Raw genomic sequence first — 14,126 nt, 5'->3', positions numbered from 1 at the left:
ATACATCCGCTGTACTTCCGCGTTGCCTAATCAATGAATCCAAGTGAATGATACTATGAGGGAGATCTTGAAGCAGTGAAATGACAACTAATTTGCCGTCTAATGAAGTGACATCATGGAAGACATGAAGACAAGTCGCGCTCCACCCAAGCAGGTCTCCAATGTCACTCATAACAAAACATAAGTCGTTGAGGTCAGAGCCACCACTGTGCTAACCGCTAGTTCTTCCCCTTTGATTTTAAAATAACAAATGTTACCCCAGAAAATGTCTTCACAAACCAAACGGATGTTTTTCCTTTGTTTTTATCTTTGAGGAGTTTTGCAATGTGTCCAATGCACCTCTGTGACACGCATCGTGAGGACATACGTCAGCCGTGACTTCATCCCTAACATCTCTTCTTCTGCTCATTTTGTATTCCTCTTCAACCTTCTGCACTCCTAATGTCTTCACGTTATGATTAGCAATCGTGCCCCCCCCCCACCCCGCCCCCTTTCTTTTTGTGCGTCCTCTGTAATGTCTGATGCCTCCCGTGTCCTTGGAAAGACGCCTAATAAGCTCCGACACACACCGCTGTGTAGACCCGTTCTCCAGCGTCAGCCAGCGCACACTCGAGTAAACAAAGACCACCCCCAATACACATTCAAATACACATAAACACACGCACGTATGCAACGCCATCCTAGCGTGCTAATAGACCCGCGCGGCAGCCCGCCGAGGACGACGTCAACGCTAGCTCGCTAACGCTGACCTTCCGCGTGCCAATCACAACAAATCCGCTGCCTCCGTTTGAATACGGCGAGGAAAGAAAACGCGGCGTAAATTGAAAGCAGAAATCCCCCCGTGGTGTGAGACAAGATGAGCCTTGGAATAAATTATTGAGACGGCAGCCTCTCGTTTTCTTGCACGTCTCTCGCCTTCTGCTACGTTTAATGGCATCTGTGATGACGCCCAGTGGAGATTAATATAGTATGTGTGTGCGCGTGTGTGGCCTGTTGTGTCGCGTGATGCTGGGACAAAGCCGAGACAGGGGAATTAGTTTCTTCTTCTACTTCTTCCTGGGTGTAAATAAACAACTAAGCACCATTTGCGGCCTCTGTGATCTCGGTTGCCTCGTTTCCTCGTCGTCAGCGGACGAAAAATGCACCACGCCGCTCTCGTGTTTTATTAATGGGAATTAATAAACAACCGCCTGGCTTTTGTATCCAACTTAACATGACAGTCAATATTATTTTAAGGAAAAAAACTCCAAATAAGAGACACAGCGTGCTTGCTTCAAGCTTTCTTCTTTACCCACAGTTCATGTTTACTGTAAAACAAAAGGAGAATGAATCTATGTACCAAAAGGTTCAAGCTAACCATATATGTGGTGCTACGCTGAAGACGCGTTGTTTGTCTATACGTACCTCGCTATTGGCTGATGACTAACTCAAGACGAGCACTAGCATGCCTATTGCCCCAAAGTCAACGGGGATAGACTCTAGTTAGCCTTGACCCTAATGAGCACATATATAAAATGCATAGCTGTGTAAACAAACAAACAAACAAGCAAACAAACACAACAGCAAAGACAAATGAGCAGGTGCGACTGTTAAGGAAATGCCAGCAGTGGCTTGAGTTTGTGTGTGTGTGTGTTTGTGTAAGCATCAAGTGTTGTTTGCATTGTAATTATTGCAAACTGTGCTCACTTGATGAGAAGCGTTGGAGGTTGCGAAACCATTGAGTCATAATTAATTTGACAAGAATTCCAGCCATTCATGCTTGTAAGAAAAAAAAATCCATTGCAGCTATAATGCTTTCATTTTTAACGTTACGCTTTCAAGGTTGCAAAGGTCCATATAAATACACCACTTAACACCTATACCCAATGGGGATTTTTTTTTTTCTTTCCCAATTACGTCGTACAATTTACCCATCACATTTGGAAAGTTTTGAAACGATCTATCTCGATCTCATTCGTGTAATAAAAAGGCCTAAATTCACTCTTGCCCTTCTTTAGACAGCAGGCTAGTTGAGAGAAAGAATCAGCAGTGTCTTTGTGCCAGCGTGTACATTCCTAAAGCAGGCATGATCATTTCCTCACAGTACTTCTCACCACTCACTGTACGATTGTCCTTAATTAACATCGTTATCCTGCAACAATAATGGAATGAGCCCAAACAGCAATGCAGTGGCCAATACTAAGTGTGGAAACACCGAAACGCCAACACAATTGCACAGAAAGACTTCCTAATGAGCACCCGACATGCCGTGTGTTCCACTGCCCCGTCTATATCCCGTACACCAGTGTGAAATGACGGTATCAGATCATATTTAGTTAATTAAAAGCCATATGACTAATTAAATTGGACTCGAGCATTAGTTGAGAGGGTGAATAAAGCACGGAGGCGTATTTAGCTGTTAACTGTAATTAAACGCGGGGGCAAACTCAAGCCTGTGAAGATACACTATTTAAATGGTCCTCGCAGGACCGTGCAGACTGACAAGATATTAACAATAAAGACAGAAGAAGTTGTTCCGCTCATCTAGCAGGGATGATGAAAGCCTACAGACTTAACTGACAGCTGCTTTGGCAACTGCACGACACCGGAGAGAGGGAAAAAAACATCAACCGGCGTTTGTCGTTTCAAGTGTTTTAAGTGCGATATTTGTCAGGGATTAGACGTGCACGTTGTCAGCCCTTGTTACGCGCCTCCAATCTGTCAGAGGAGCGACAGGGGCGCTTTATTACATCTCGATAAACGACACCACCTCCAGTCTTGTTTGCCTATCACCCAAAAGCATATTGTGTTTTGTCACAAGCTCCTTTCCTTTCGTCTCGTTTCAGAAGCGGGCCTGTGATCGATGAGGATTAAGGCGCCCATTTGGTCAAAGTGAAACGCGGGATCGCCCTCCTCCACCGGTAAGCGTGGGGATTTCACACCTACGAGTTTGGGCTGGGGAAATGGAGCGAGCGCTGGAGTTTTGCCAGCCAGCCGGCCGGCCGGAAAAAGACGTGCACGCTTTGAATGATGCTTCACGCACTTTGTCCTTGGAGTGAAGAAGGCAGACAATATTAGCGCCTGCTCGCTTGTAAAGAATGTGAACGAGATTATTGAATGGAAGGAAATTGATTCCATCATGATCGCTAGTTATGATAAAACATCAACACATGATATTTTTCACATATACACAATGTAAAATATAAGATGACAGCAATGAATACACGCTAAATTGATCTTAGCCTGTTGCCGTGCCTTGGCAACAGCAGAATTATACCCTTTTGTCTTTCCTTTTAAATGTAGAAAAAAGACAGTAAGAAAAAAATCCGTTTATTTTTGAGATAGATCTCTCATTTTTTTTAGATAGATCTTTATTTATTTGTCATTGTAACACGTACAACGAAATTTAAAAAGTGCCAACCGATCCGCACATGAGATGAAAAATAAACAGAATAAATAGATTTAAAATTATTTAAATTTATTACAAATAATGAGGTATCGGGTACTCGCCGAGGCCGCTGATATTAGCTAAGGCAAACAAATGATGTAAGTCGTCCTCTGCAGTAGTTGGCGCTATACCGCACAGCGGCAAATCATCAGCATAAGAAAGGTCTTTATTCAAAATACTTTGGCGATTGCGTTCAATGATTTTGAATCCGTCAAAAGTCCTTGAAGTATCGGTACTCAGTATCGAGGAGTACTCTAAGAATGAGTATTCGCACGTTCATGCTAACGTTAGCTGTTACTGGGCCTTAAATAGATTTCCACCTTACTGCAGCTGCCCTCTGTCTCCACCCCCATTAAATCTGTCTTACTACTGAGCGGAACAAACAAAATATAAATGCTAATGCAAGTTTGTCATCTTATTTTAACTTCAGTATTATACTCGAATAGTCTCTACTTTGCTGCCGCTGCAGTCCGTAAAATGGGTATGGAATGTAGCACACCAATTATACGGATTGCTAACAGGCTAATGTTAGTTTATCTTGTTATTATACCTTCACTCCATTTTGTTGCTGCCCTCAGCCTCCTATTGAATAAAAAAACGGTCTCCTTGCTGAAAAAATCAATATATTTGACATTGGTTAGCGTTCCTCATGATGCCTTCGATGCAGCGTGGTTTTTACAGTTTTCCTCACAAGTAGAGAACAGTCTGGCCAAAAGGGTACTGTGATATAAAAGTACACACCCAAGACCAAATTTGAGATTTTCCGCCCCCCCTACCTTTTTTGGGGCAAAATTGTTGACAGAGTAATTTGTGTTTGTGTGCAACAGCATCAAAAACGCTGCAAGGTGAATCATTTTTGGTGGCATCTGCACATTGTGCAATATGCTAATGAGCTGAGCTGCAAAAGCCAGATTGCCAGGAGTGAGATGCGGGGTGAGGAAGAGGGGAGTGGAGTGGAGGGGAGGGGAGGGGCAGAGTGGAAAAAGGGAGGAAAACAGACTGAGGCCTCTGTAAATTATGGATGCAACCTGCGATTTCCAAGAGGAAAAAAGAAACCTCAAGTCATGCATATCAGATGACGCATCTACGACATTTTCTTATCATGCTCCATGAGCAATCATGGATTGCAATCTAGCTAGCGCGCGTGTGTGTGTGTGATGGTCGGGAAAAGAGAAAGCACTTCCACATTCATCCACGTCAAGTCGCGTGTGGCTGTGCGCTCGAGCGTTCCTCCAAGTCAATATGACGCGTGTCCAAAGCCTTGTTGACATTTTTCTGCACCGTTGTGTTTCATTGCGTGCACCATGTCAACCCGTTAAGAGTCTCGACTCCCCACCAAGTTCGCAAACGGCCCAAAACCCGGGATGCTGATACTTGCTTTCTTTTAATTAGAGCCATGTTGCTCATTATGTATTTTGCCTGCTTGTGCGTTTCAGTGATGCTTAGGTGCCCTCACGGCAACTTGGGATAATGGGTTCGTTCTCGGACAGAGGTTTGTCTAATGGCACCTTTTCGACACAGTCGTGCATTGAGAGCCATCGGCAACATCGCTTCCATGTTGCGAGTAGATGACATCAAATAATTGTTCGGCGTGTTACACATTGGCTCCCTGTTATAATGTCATATTAAGCTAGCTTGGGGTTAGCTAGCTTGGACTTCCTAAAATACGCTAGGTTATTATTGCTATTATTCTCAGACTTGTTAACAGAGAATTGTCAAAATGTAATACAGGCAAAATATTCAAGTTTGATGATTACACTCCATGATTAGAAAAAATGGTGTAATCGTAAAAAAAACGATTCTTGTCAAATAAAATAGCTAATTTTGGAACACTTTGTTTGACATAAATGGAACATAAATAAAAGTAGTTTAATTTCACCCAATATGTATGTATACTATATATTTATTTGCGTCTCCACATTTTCCTGTTATGTACCCAAAAATTATTTGAATCATCAGGATTATTACCAAAGTACCGTAATTTTCGGACCATAAATCGCACCGGAGTATAAATCGTACCAGCCATAAAATGCCCAAAAAAGTGAAAAAAAAACATATATATGTATATAAGTCGCTCCTGAGTATAAGTCGCCCCCCACCCAAACTATGAAAAAAAACGACTTATAGACTTATAGTCCGAAAATTACGGTAATCATAGGGACGATCATCGCTACCGTTTCAGATGGTATCAACTTCCTCGTTGTGCCTACTGAATATTTAGCATCTCCAGACTCAGATATCAGATGCAAATGCTATCGCTGTCAAGAGTCCAAATCATCCCCGCTAAATGGAATTCTATCGTTTGTTGAAGATGGGTCCGCACCCAGCGTGCCTTCAAAGCGCCACCAGACAACCTTCCAAACAGCACGTTCATCCTTCTAAAAGGAAATTACCTCATTTTAATTCCGCTGCGATGCCCCTGCCATCGTAAGAAGAGGCTGATGTTTTCTAAGAATTGGACTGGAGCCGCATATTGCACTTTAAAGCCAGACGGGTTCATAAACGACGAAGCCGTCCGTCCGTCCCTGATCTCGCCCTGCATGTAAATGTGTGTTAATGTGCAAAGTAGGTCATTTATTTGGAGCATAGAGCGCCGCTCTGACACAGTGGGGGGGGGGATGATTTCACAGGCAGACATACAGTATCTTCTTGATTGGGCGATTTAGTCGGCTCATACGTTGGTAATATGTGCAGAATAACACGCCAGGGGGAAGGAAGGACTTTGGGAGGGTGTTGGAGGTGAAAATCGCCACAGTGCGTCCAGAGGCAGCATCGCTAACCGTAACCTCAGACGGCAGCTCTGAGAAATCAGACAAAATCAGATTACCAAACAAACAACTAAGAGGATTAATCCTGAGCTCTTTTTTTTTTTTGGGCCATCAGATGGACATTAAATCTGCAGTCTTTAAAATCCCACACAATGATTTTGACTTCACAGCACTCATTTTCTGCTCACATATTTGGATGCCAGCTTTTCTCTTCTGTGTGAACTCTGCCCTTTTGTTATGCCTGGAGAAATTGCTTCTCTAAACAGGCCGCTCTTTAAAAATATCTTGGCGGGGTGTGCAAATCTGACCCTCCGATCAGATGCCGCGCTACTGCTCGATAAGCCCCGCGCACCGTGTTATTATTCTGCTTTTCATTTGGCCCTTTGTTGAGGCGGTCCTAATTAATAGAATTAAAAAGGGATGTATCATGGGTAATTGACTTTTGTATTTCTTCCGCCCACCAATCAAGTGTGAAATGAGACCTACAAAGTAAATTTTGCTGAATTGCAGCGTCATGCATGTTGGTTGGGTGATGCGTCCGCTACATTTTGTCATTTTGTGTAGCGCTCGTTCAAGTGAGTGAGCTGGAAAATATCAGCATTTTATTTTCAATATTTATTTTTCAAATTTTGCATTTTATCCAAATTCTTTCACGAAAACAGTCAATATATTAGCTTTTTTTTTTTTTTTTTTCAAGATTTACGGGGTTTAAAAATACAACTTTTAGAAAAATATGGGATGAAAATGAATCAAGGGGCTTCTAATCGGCCCCCAGTTGTCCATCCCTGACCCCAAGGTAAATTAAACAATGAACATTTTCTCCAAACAATTTCTGGTCTTTTCTACAGGCTGTCTACGTACCGACTCGCTTTCACGCGAATAAGCTGCATTTTTGTTTTCTGAATGAATTTTCCTTCTTCAAGCCAAAAGCGCAGCAGAAGCTGCATTTTAGTATTAATATGACATCCAGTAGTTTTCCTCCGGTTTTGTATGATCAGAAAAATTGCTCTTTCTTACAATTAACCTGCGAGAACTGGCGGCTATGTTTACTAGGAACCCGCGGGGGCAGCGTTTTTCCTTCGGGGGAAATAAAACACGACTTTATCAGGTGAATATTTCATGAGGCTTAGCAGAAGGAAAGCTTTCAGATAAACTCTTCTCAGGCAACAAACTCGAGCTGTGCATCGGGCGTCGAGCGCGACGCCGATACAAGGCAAAAAAAAAAAAACTATTGTAATCGTTTTTTCGCACGCTAATAACTGTTAACAGATTACATCAACGCCTTCGCCGATGCGCCTTGATGATGACATTTTGCATCTCTCGCCATGCCCGCCTGACAAAAGGGAGCACAGGGGCCGTTTAGCCCTTCATTGTAACCAACTGGCCCGTAATCAGAACAAACCCAATCAACTCCGGAGCATAACCAGCCGCAGCGTGACATGTCAAGAGAAGCGGAATTATTTACGAGCGGCGTAATAGGCCCGAAGTGTGTCGTGTCGGCTTTGTATCGCATGTCAGCTGTGTTCCTGAGAGCACGCACACACAAGCGAAAGACGTGATAGGCAGAAAGCGCGGGAGGATGAGCACTTCCCGGGCACGAGCGCAACTTCTCATTTCCTCGACGGGGTCGGTCCAAGATTTGCAGTTGGCTCGGCCTTTGACAGGAGAACACACACAAGACGAGTGAAAATGAGAACTCGGCTTTGCCAGAGTGCTTTCGCGTTCTTCACCAGACTGTCTTCTGTGGACGTTAGTTTTCATCGGAGTAAATCCTGCGGAAATGTGATTCTTCGGATTTAGAAAGCGGTTTATCTTGTAGGAAATGACGGAAATATACGGAGGTGTATCTTCTCACGCAAATGGAGGATCTCTTAGTAATGGGAAAACTCTGCGTTTGTGACACTTGAGTCCTTTCAACTGTTGCCAAGAACCACAACAAAAAGGCTGTTGGAACGGAATGATGATGATGTCATCCTTTGCAGAAACATCTCACCTTTGATCAGTCCGTTGAAAAAGAAGCTGTCTGGGCAATAGGAAGCCTGATGCTATTTCGTAATACCCCAAACCAAGAAGCGAGCGCTAATCAAAGAATTTTCGGGGCGAGAGCGACAATACGAAGCATCGGTCTTGTGTTGTCGCTCGCAAAACAAAAGACCATTTTGGCCAAATCGGGACCGACATCACTGGCAACAGCTGCGGGCTGCATGTACTTGTGCATGTTTACGTCTTAGTGCACGCTTGTGTGTGTGTGCGAGTGTGTGTTACTGTCTGTCAAGACGAGGTGACCTGATTGCTCAGCTGAGCAGTGAGGGAAGACCCGGCCGGCCTTGTGTTGTCAGAGTCGCGCCATTAAAAAAAGGCTCGAGATTGGACCACAATGCTCTCTCCTCGGCTGGCGGCCTAACCCCTCCCCGCCATGACACACACACACGCATGCACTCACACACTGTGGCACTCCTGACCATGCCAAAAGAGATTTGGAGAGGAAAAATGATCCACTGCTGCATCAGCTTCCAGCTATAACGCAGTGGGTCAGGCCAAATCCTGTTAAAAGAGCCTTTATCCTTATTGCTGCAAAGATAAGACTCCCCTTCCTCCTCTGCATACATTTTACATCCGGAAACACTTTTCATTTGATTTTTTTTGCCTGTCATCAAAAGCGTGTTTGATAGGAAACTAATCTTTAGCGTTATATTTAATTTGCTTCAAAAGGCTAATAAATCTTGGATTGAGCTCATTGAATATCTGAAGCCACGGTCTACCACAATGCCCCCCACCCCAAGTGAAGAACGGAAGCAACACAGTGAGATAGGCTGCGCTCTTCTTAATGAACTGCGAAGAGGAAACGAGCACGCTTCCATACATGAGCGCATTAATCATGTGTATCTGTTTACGTCCACGTGGCGCGGTCTAATGAATGCGCCAGCCTAACCTTCAGCTATTGCCGCCATCTTTTCTTTCCCGCAGCCTATTCCAGCTCCCCGATGGCACGTGTTGGAGTAATACTTGCTCGAGGGCTCCCCCTACAGGTGTAATTTACTCGTCTACAAAACAGTTTGGTTTTGTTTTAACACATTTGTTAAACGTAATCTTATGCAAAGGAATGTATCACATGTGTTTTGTAAGTACAGTGGTCGTGAGCCTTAATTCTCCGACGGACGTTTCCCTGCTTCGTAGTCGCACAATAACAGAAACCCGGCGAGTCAAAAGTCCGATTGAAAGACGAAAATACCCCGAAAAGCGATAAGAAATGAGTCAACTCAAAGTGTTAGCTATCGTGGAAAAGTACTGGCTTGTAACTGGAGAAAACTTACACAAGCACGGTTCGAACATGCAAACTCCACACAGGAGGTGCTTATCAGAGCTTTGAATCCAAACAGAACATATTTGGTGGATTCCAGAACAGTAGAAACCCAAACAAAAGTATCCTTGGCCAAATGTAAACATAGAAATTCATACCAAAGGGGATTCAACCGGAGGCTCTTTTGATTGTTGTTGGCTGACATGCCAACAATAGCATAGATGCTAATGCTACAACACGACATCTATTTTCTTGACCGCTAATACAGGTGGCCCTCTTATGACCATAACTCGAGGGATACGTTGTGGAGGTTTATGTTTTTAAACCTTAAACAATTGTATAATTCCCAAGAGGATGTATCGTGGTTGACGGCTGCACCCTTTCCTTTCTCTTTAAAATGTCAAACTACTTGTTGCGCTCGCACTACATAACCACAATCCCACGTGACGGATGGTGATGCCAGCGAATAATGGCGCAAAGTTCCTTGTGCTGCAGGTGTTTGGTACGTTTGCTGTGTTTATGTCTGCTTTCACCTCCGAGTGGAAAGCTAAAGGCTCAAATTTCAGCCGGGGTCAGCCGTGAGGCTCCGGGGGCCTCACGGGGTCAATCTGTTGCTCTGTTGACGCAAGGGGGAGGAAGCGGGGAGGTTGGGATCTTGTCTGGCCAGACAACCCCCAGACTCACACGCAAACATGCACAAGAACACAATGGTTAGACAACAAGCGATGGGACTCCATTTCCAAATAATCTGATTAATTAGAGGCTTTGTTAGTCATTTGGTGCAGTTCATCGGGATTTAATTGAATAATAAGCTGTTTTTTTTTTTTTATTCAGATGCATTTTGTTTGCATGAATAAATAGATGCAAAAAGTGTCAACAGAGAAATGACATTCCAGCCGTGTCTGGAGAATGAATGCTATGCTAATGCTAACAGCAATCGTTCTCGCGTGCGAGGATTTCGGGCAGTGAGAGAAGTTCCATTTCTTTTGGAGTGCATCAATACAAAAGCAGGCTCGAATGTGACGTTTTCAAACTTAAAATTTCCCTTTAACTTGACTTACTCCCGTTATTGTCATTTGTTTCATTTCGGTAACGACTTATTACCTGATTAGTTCTGGCTTTAAAATGAGCACCGTGTATCGCTTGATTAAATAGCAGCTGCTAAATATTTATTACTCTCTGGATAAGCCATTAAAATGAAGCACCTCAGTGATGATCAAAATTAAAATTTATTTACACCGAGTTTGCAGTGAGCAAGGATGTCGTGTCGTGTCGAGCGATGTCATTCGCAACAGCTGCCCGGATGGTCTAAACGTGTCGGAAAAGAGTCGAGCGCTGAGTTACATAAGGCACCTTGTCTGTCTTTCCTTTTTGTTATGATTCCGTTTGACCCCCGTCTCCACAGTACCTTTTCCTGAGTCTGGAACGGGCCAAGTTTTTTTCTCCTTTCCTGAGCGTGCTTTCCATGATACACTCATGTGTGAGTCCGCCTTGAAACGTCACAATGGTTCCATGTCATCGGGGCTTGATGTTTTCCACCTTTGTGCTCTCAAGTTCAAAATGTGGATTGAGACTCGTGGACTAGTCGATATTCCACGCATTGAGTAAGCAATTCTAAGTTTACATATTTGGAAAGATTTAAGATATGTTTATTTATTGCATTGCTGGATATCATTCTAAACAGAAGAGATGTCCTCCATCTCACCTCGGCCCACTTTTGCTTTCAATTATTTTAAGGGCTCCCTTAATCTCTTGTCAAATGCTGCCGTTAAGATTTTTGGCGATGACGCGAGGTTGACAGCTGTCGCGGTATTTTCGGTGGCCGCAACGCCGAGCATGTGAGCGCCGCGGCATCGGATTCCTCTTTGTCACTTGGCCGTCAACAACGATGATGTATGACGACTCTCGGGTTGTTTTTCTAAGTGAATCAATTACTGCGACAAATAACAAAAGGCGATTTTTAGCTGTCGCAAACAGAGGAAAGAAAACATTGTCTTAACACTTGACAGTGTTTGATTTTCTGATTGATTGGGCTTTTTTTTGGGGGGGATGTTGCTGTAATCAATTTGCTCCTCTGATTTAGCCGAGCCGGTGTTTGATCAAAGCTGCTTCCCTCGGGCGCCTAAACGGACCAACCAGCTCGCCGTTATTTTGTTTAGTTGCTGCTTTTTAACTGACGCCAAAAGTGAAAAATATATTGTCACTTAAAATTGAAATATATATATTTTTTTAAATCACCCAATTAAAATACTATATTAACTTGGCTACAATTTAATGAGATGCACCCGCACAATTACTGAATTACACAAACAAATCATTTTACCGAGTAGGTACAAGACACACATTTATAATTAGAGTACCGTATTTTCCGGCCTATAAGGCGCACCGGACTATAAGGCGCACCTTCAATGAATGGCCCATTTTAAAACTTTATCCTTATATAAGGCGCACCGGACTATAAGGCGCACCATTAATGCATCATGTCAGATTTTTAATCCAAATCAAATCATTCTCCATTTTATCTTTTTTATTTCAACTTCAGACGGAAACAAATGACTTTATAATCATAAAATAATGATCCATAGTCTTTTTGAGTCATGATTCATAGTCTTCAGCGGGCCACTTTCATGACACAATGCTTTGGGCCAGTTTAAATTTAGGAATTTGGTCCATATATAAGGCGCACCGGGCTATAAGGCGCACTGTTGGTTTTTGAGAAAATTTTAGGTTTTTAGGTGCGCCTTATAGGGCGGAAAATACGGTACCTTTATTTTATTTGAGTTTTATATCGTTGCGTTATGGAGTGGCTAGCTTGTCTCTACACTTCCGTGACTATCATACCATGTTAAAACATTGGCCGTACCAGTTCATAAATTTTTTTACGACGGCCACAGTTACGACTTTGGAGGTTCCACCGCACCTGAAATACTTCATGTAACTGCATTCTTGTCATACGTGCACTTTTGTGCATGCTAGTGTGAGAGCATGTTGGCAAGTAATGAGGCAGCCATGATTACCTGCCTGCCTCGTTTCAAGTGTCAGTCGACCGCAAAAGTGTGTGCGCGTGTTTGTGTGTGTGCACGGGTGTGCGTGCGCATGCACACCCTCTTGGCTTGTCTTTGTGTTTGTGGCTTTTTATCGACCCGTCTTTGCAATGGAGAAACGCACAAAATCAATGAGTGCTGTTTTCTCTCCTGCAGCAGCTCCGTGTTATCGGTAAGAATACAGAGCACACGTTGTAGTGCGCAAGACACACATGCACGCACATCTCTAATGTTGATTGCACACACACAAACATCACAGGAGCTAAATTAGTTAGCTTCATGTAATCGGGAGACAAATGGCCGTCCGGCTCCTTATTTCTGCAGCTGTGTATTATTCTTAGCTGAAAGGAGGCCGCCAAGCCAGCGACTAGAAGCTTCATTGGTTGTGTTAAGCAGTATTAGCAATGTGACCAACAAGTGTTGATTCAGCCGCTGGGCAGTCCATTCCATCTCAGGCCCCCAGGGGATGACAGCAAGCCCATTTCATTGTTATGCAACCCTCCTCCTCCTCCTCGCTAGCTCTCCCCCAAACAGGCTCTTCCTCGTCGTCCGACTGCATGATTGGGATTACGGGCGGGAGAGGGAGGAGGAGGAGGATGAGAAGGGGAGATGAGATGAAGTGGGTCGGTCTGTCTGCCGTCATAAAATAGAATTCATTTGTCTGATCCAGATATTTCTGCTCTGCGCTGCGCTTTGCGGAAAGGCTGACGGCCGGGCAGGGGAAGGCGGGGCCGCCGGCTCGCGGGAGCGATGGCGGCGGCGGCGCCTTGGCCGTTATTTGAACTTTGCCATTGAATGCCATTTTTACACAACTTAAAACAGTTCCCAGGCTGTTCGACGACAATGTCTGCAACATGCTTTGGTAAAAATACCACAAGGGTCACCACTTGTCTGTTAACCACCCTGTTTAACTCGCATCGTTTGTTTTTGGCACATTCTACTGAGCCACCAAATCATCGGCAAACTTCAAATGAGCCTGATTGTGATGTAACAGTGCGGCATGCTTAAAGAGCCATTTTCTGCTAATAAGCAAAACATTACTTGTGTCATTTGACACTTAATGGATGGGCAGACACTCCCGGGACGACAATGTTTGTACGCACGCATGATGAGTAAATGTCATTTCATTCTTGTGTGACGTGATTGAATTTACTCTCAAGGGAATTTAGCAGGATTTGCTTCCAAAAGGCAAGCGTAGTGCTTGTTTTTGCTGTCAATTCATTTGAAACATTTGACAAGCTTGCCCGGTGTTGTCGGATGTACTCGGCGGTGTTAGCACCAAGCCCACAACCAAGTCATATAGAGTAGTATTTCTCTGGTGTCAGCTCATTATGGCCTCTGCACTGAATCCGATGTGCATTCCGCAGCTAAATGATGCATGAAGTACCTGAGTATTAGCTTGTGACACTGTGACATTGCACAGGCTGAAGGATTATTGGGCAGAGCCAACAGCAGCTCGCAGACAGAACGGGCCCGGGCGAGGTCCTCCGTTAGCCTTCACGCCAGCGCGACGCTAGCCGGCTTGATGGATGTGTCCCGGGCTGTGGACCTCAACGAGGGGGAAGCGGGAGGTCCCTGAAGCAGGG

At 44.1% G+C, this 14,126-nt stretch overlaps 1 protein-coding gene across 5 annotated transcripts in view; it reads left to right on the top strand.

Moving 5' to 3' along the window:
• zmiz1a (zinc finger, MIZ-type containing 1a) overlaps positions 1 to 14,126 on the top strand; it is a 105,209-nt gene that overhangs the window by 51,936 nt on the left and 39,147 nt on the right. For all 5 annotated transcript variants that reach the window (XM_061285505.1, XM_061285508.1, XM_061285504.1 and 2 more), the window contains one exon: positions 2,826 to 2,900. The gene's annotated coding sequence lies outside the window, so the exon portion shown is untranslated. The remainder of the gene's footprint in view (positions 1 to 2,825; positions 2,901 to 14,126) is intronic.

This window comes from Syngnathus typhle, linkage group LG8 (genome assembly GCF_033458585.1).
Source record: "Syngnathus typhle isolate RoL2023-S1 ecotype Sweden linkage group LG8, RoL_Styp_1.0, whole genome shotgun sequence".
Lineage (NCBI taxonomy): Eukaryota > Metazoa > Chordata > Actinopteri > Syngnathiformes > Syngnathidae > Syngnathus > Syngnathus typhle.
Note: the sequence above shows the minus strand (reverse complement) of the source record. Positions and strands in the feature narration are given on the sequence as shown.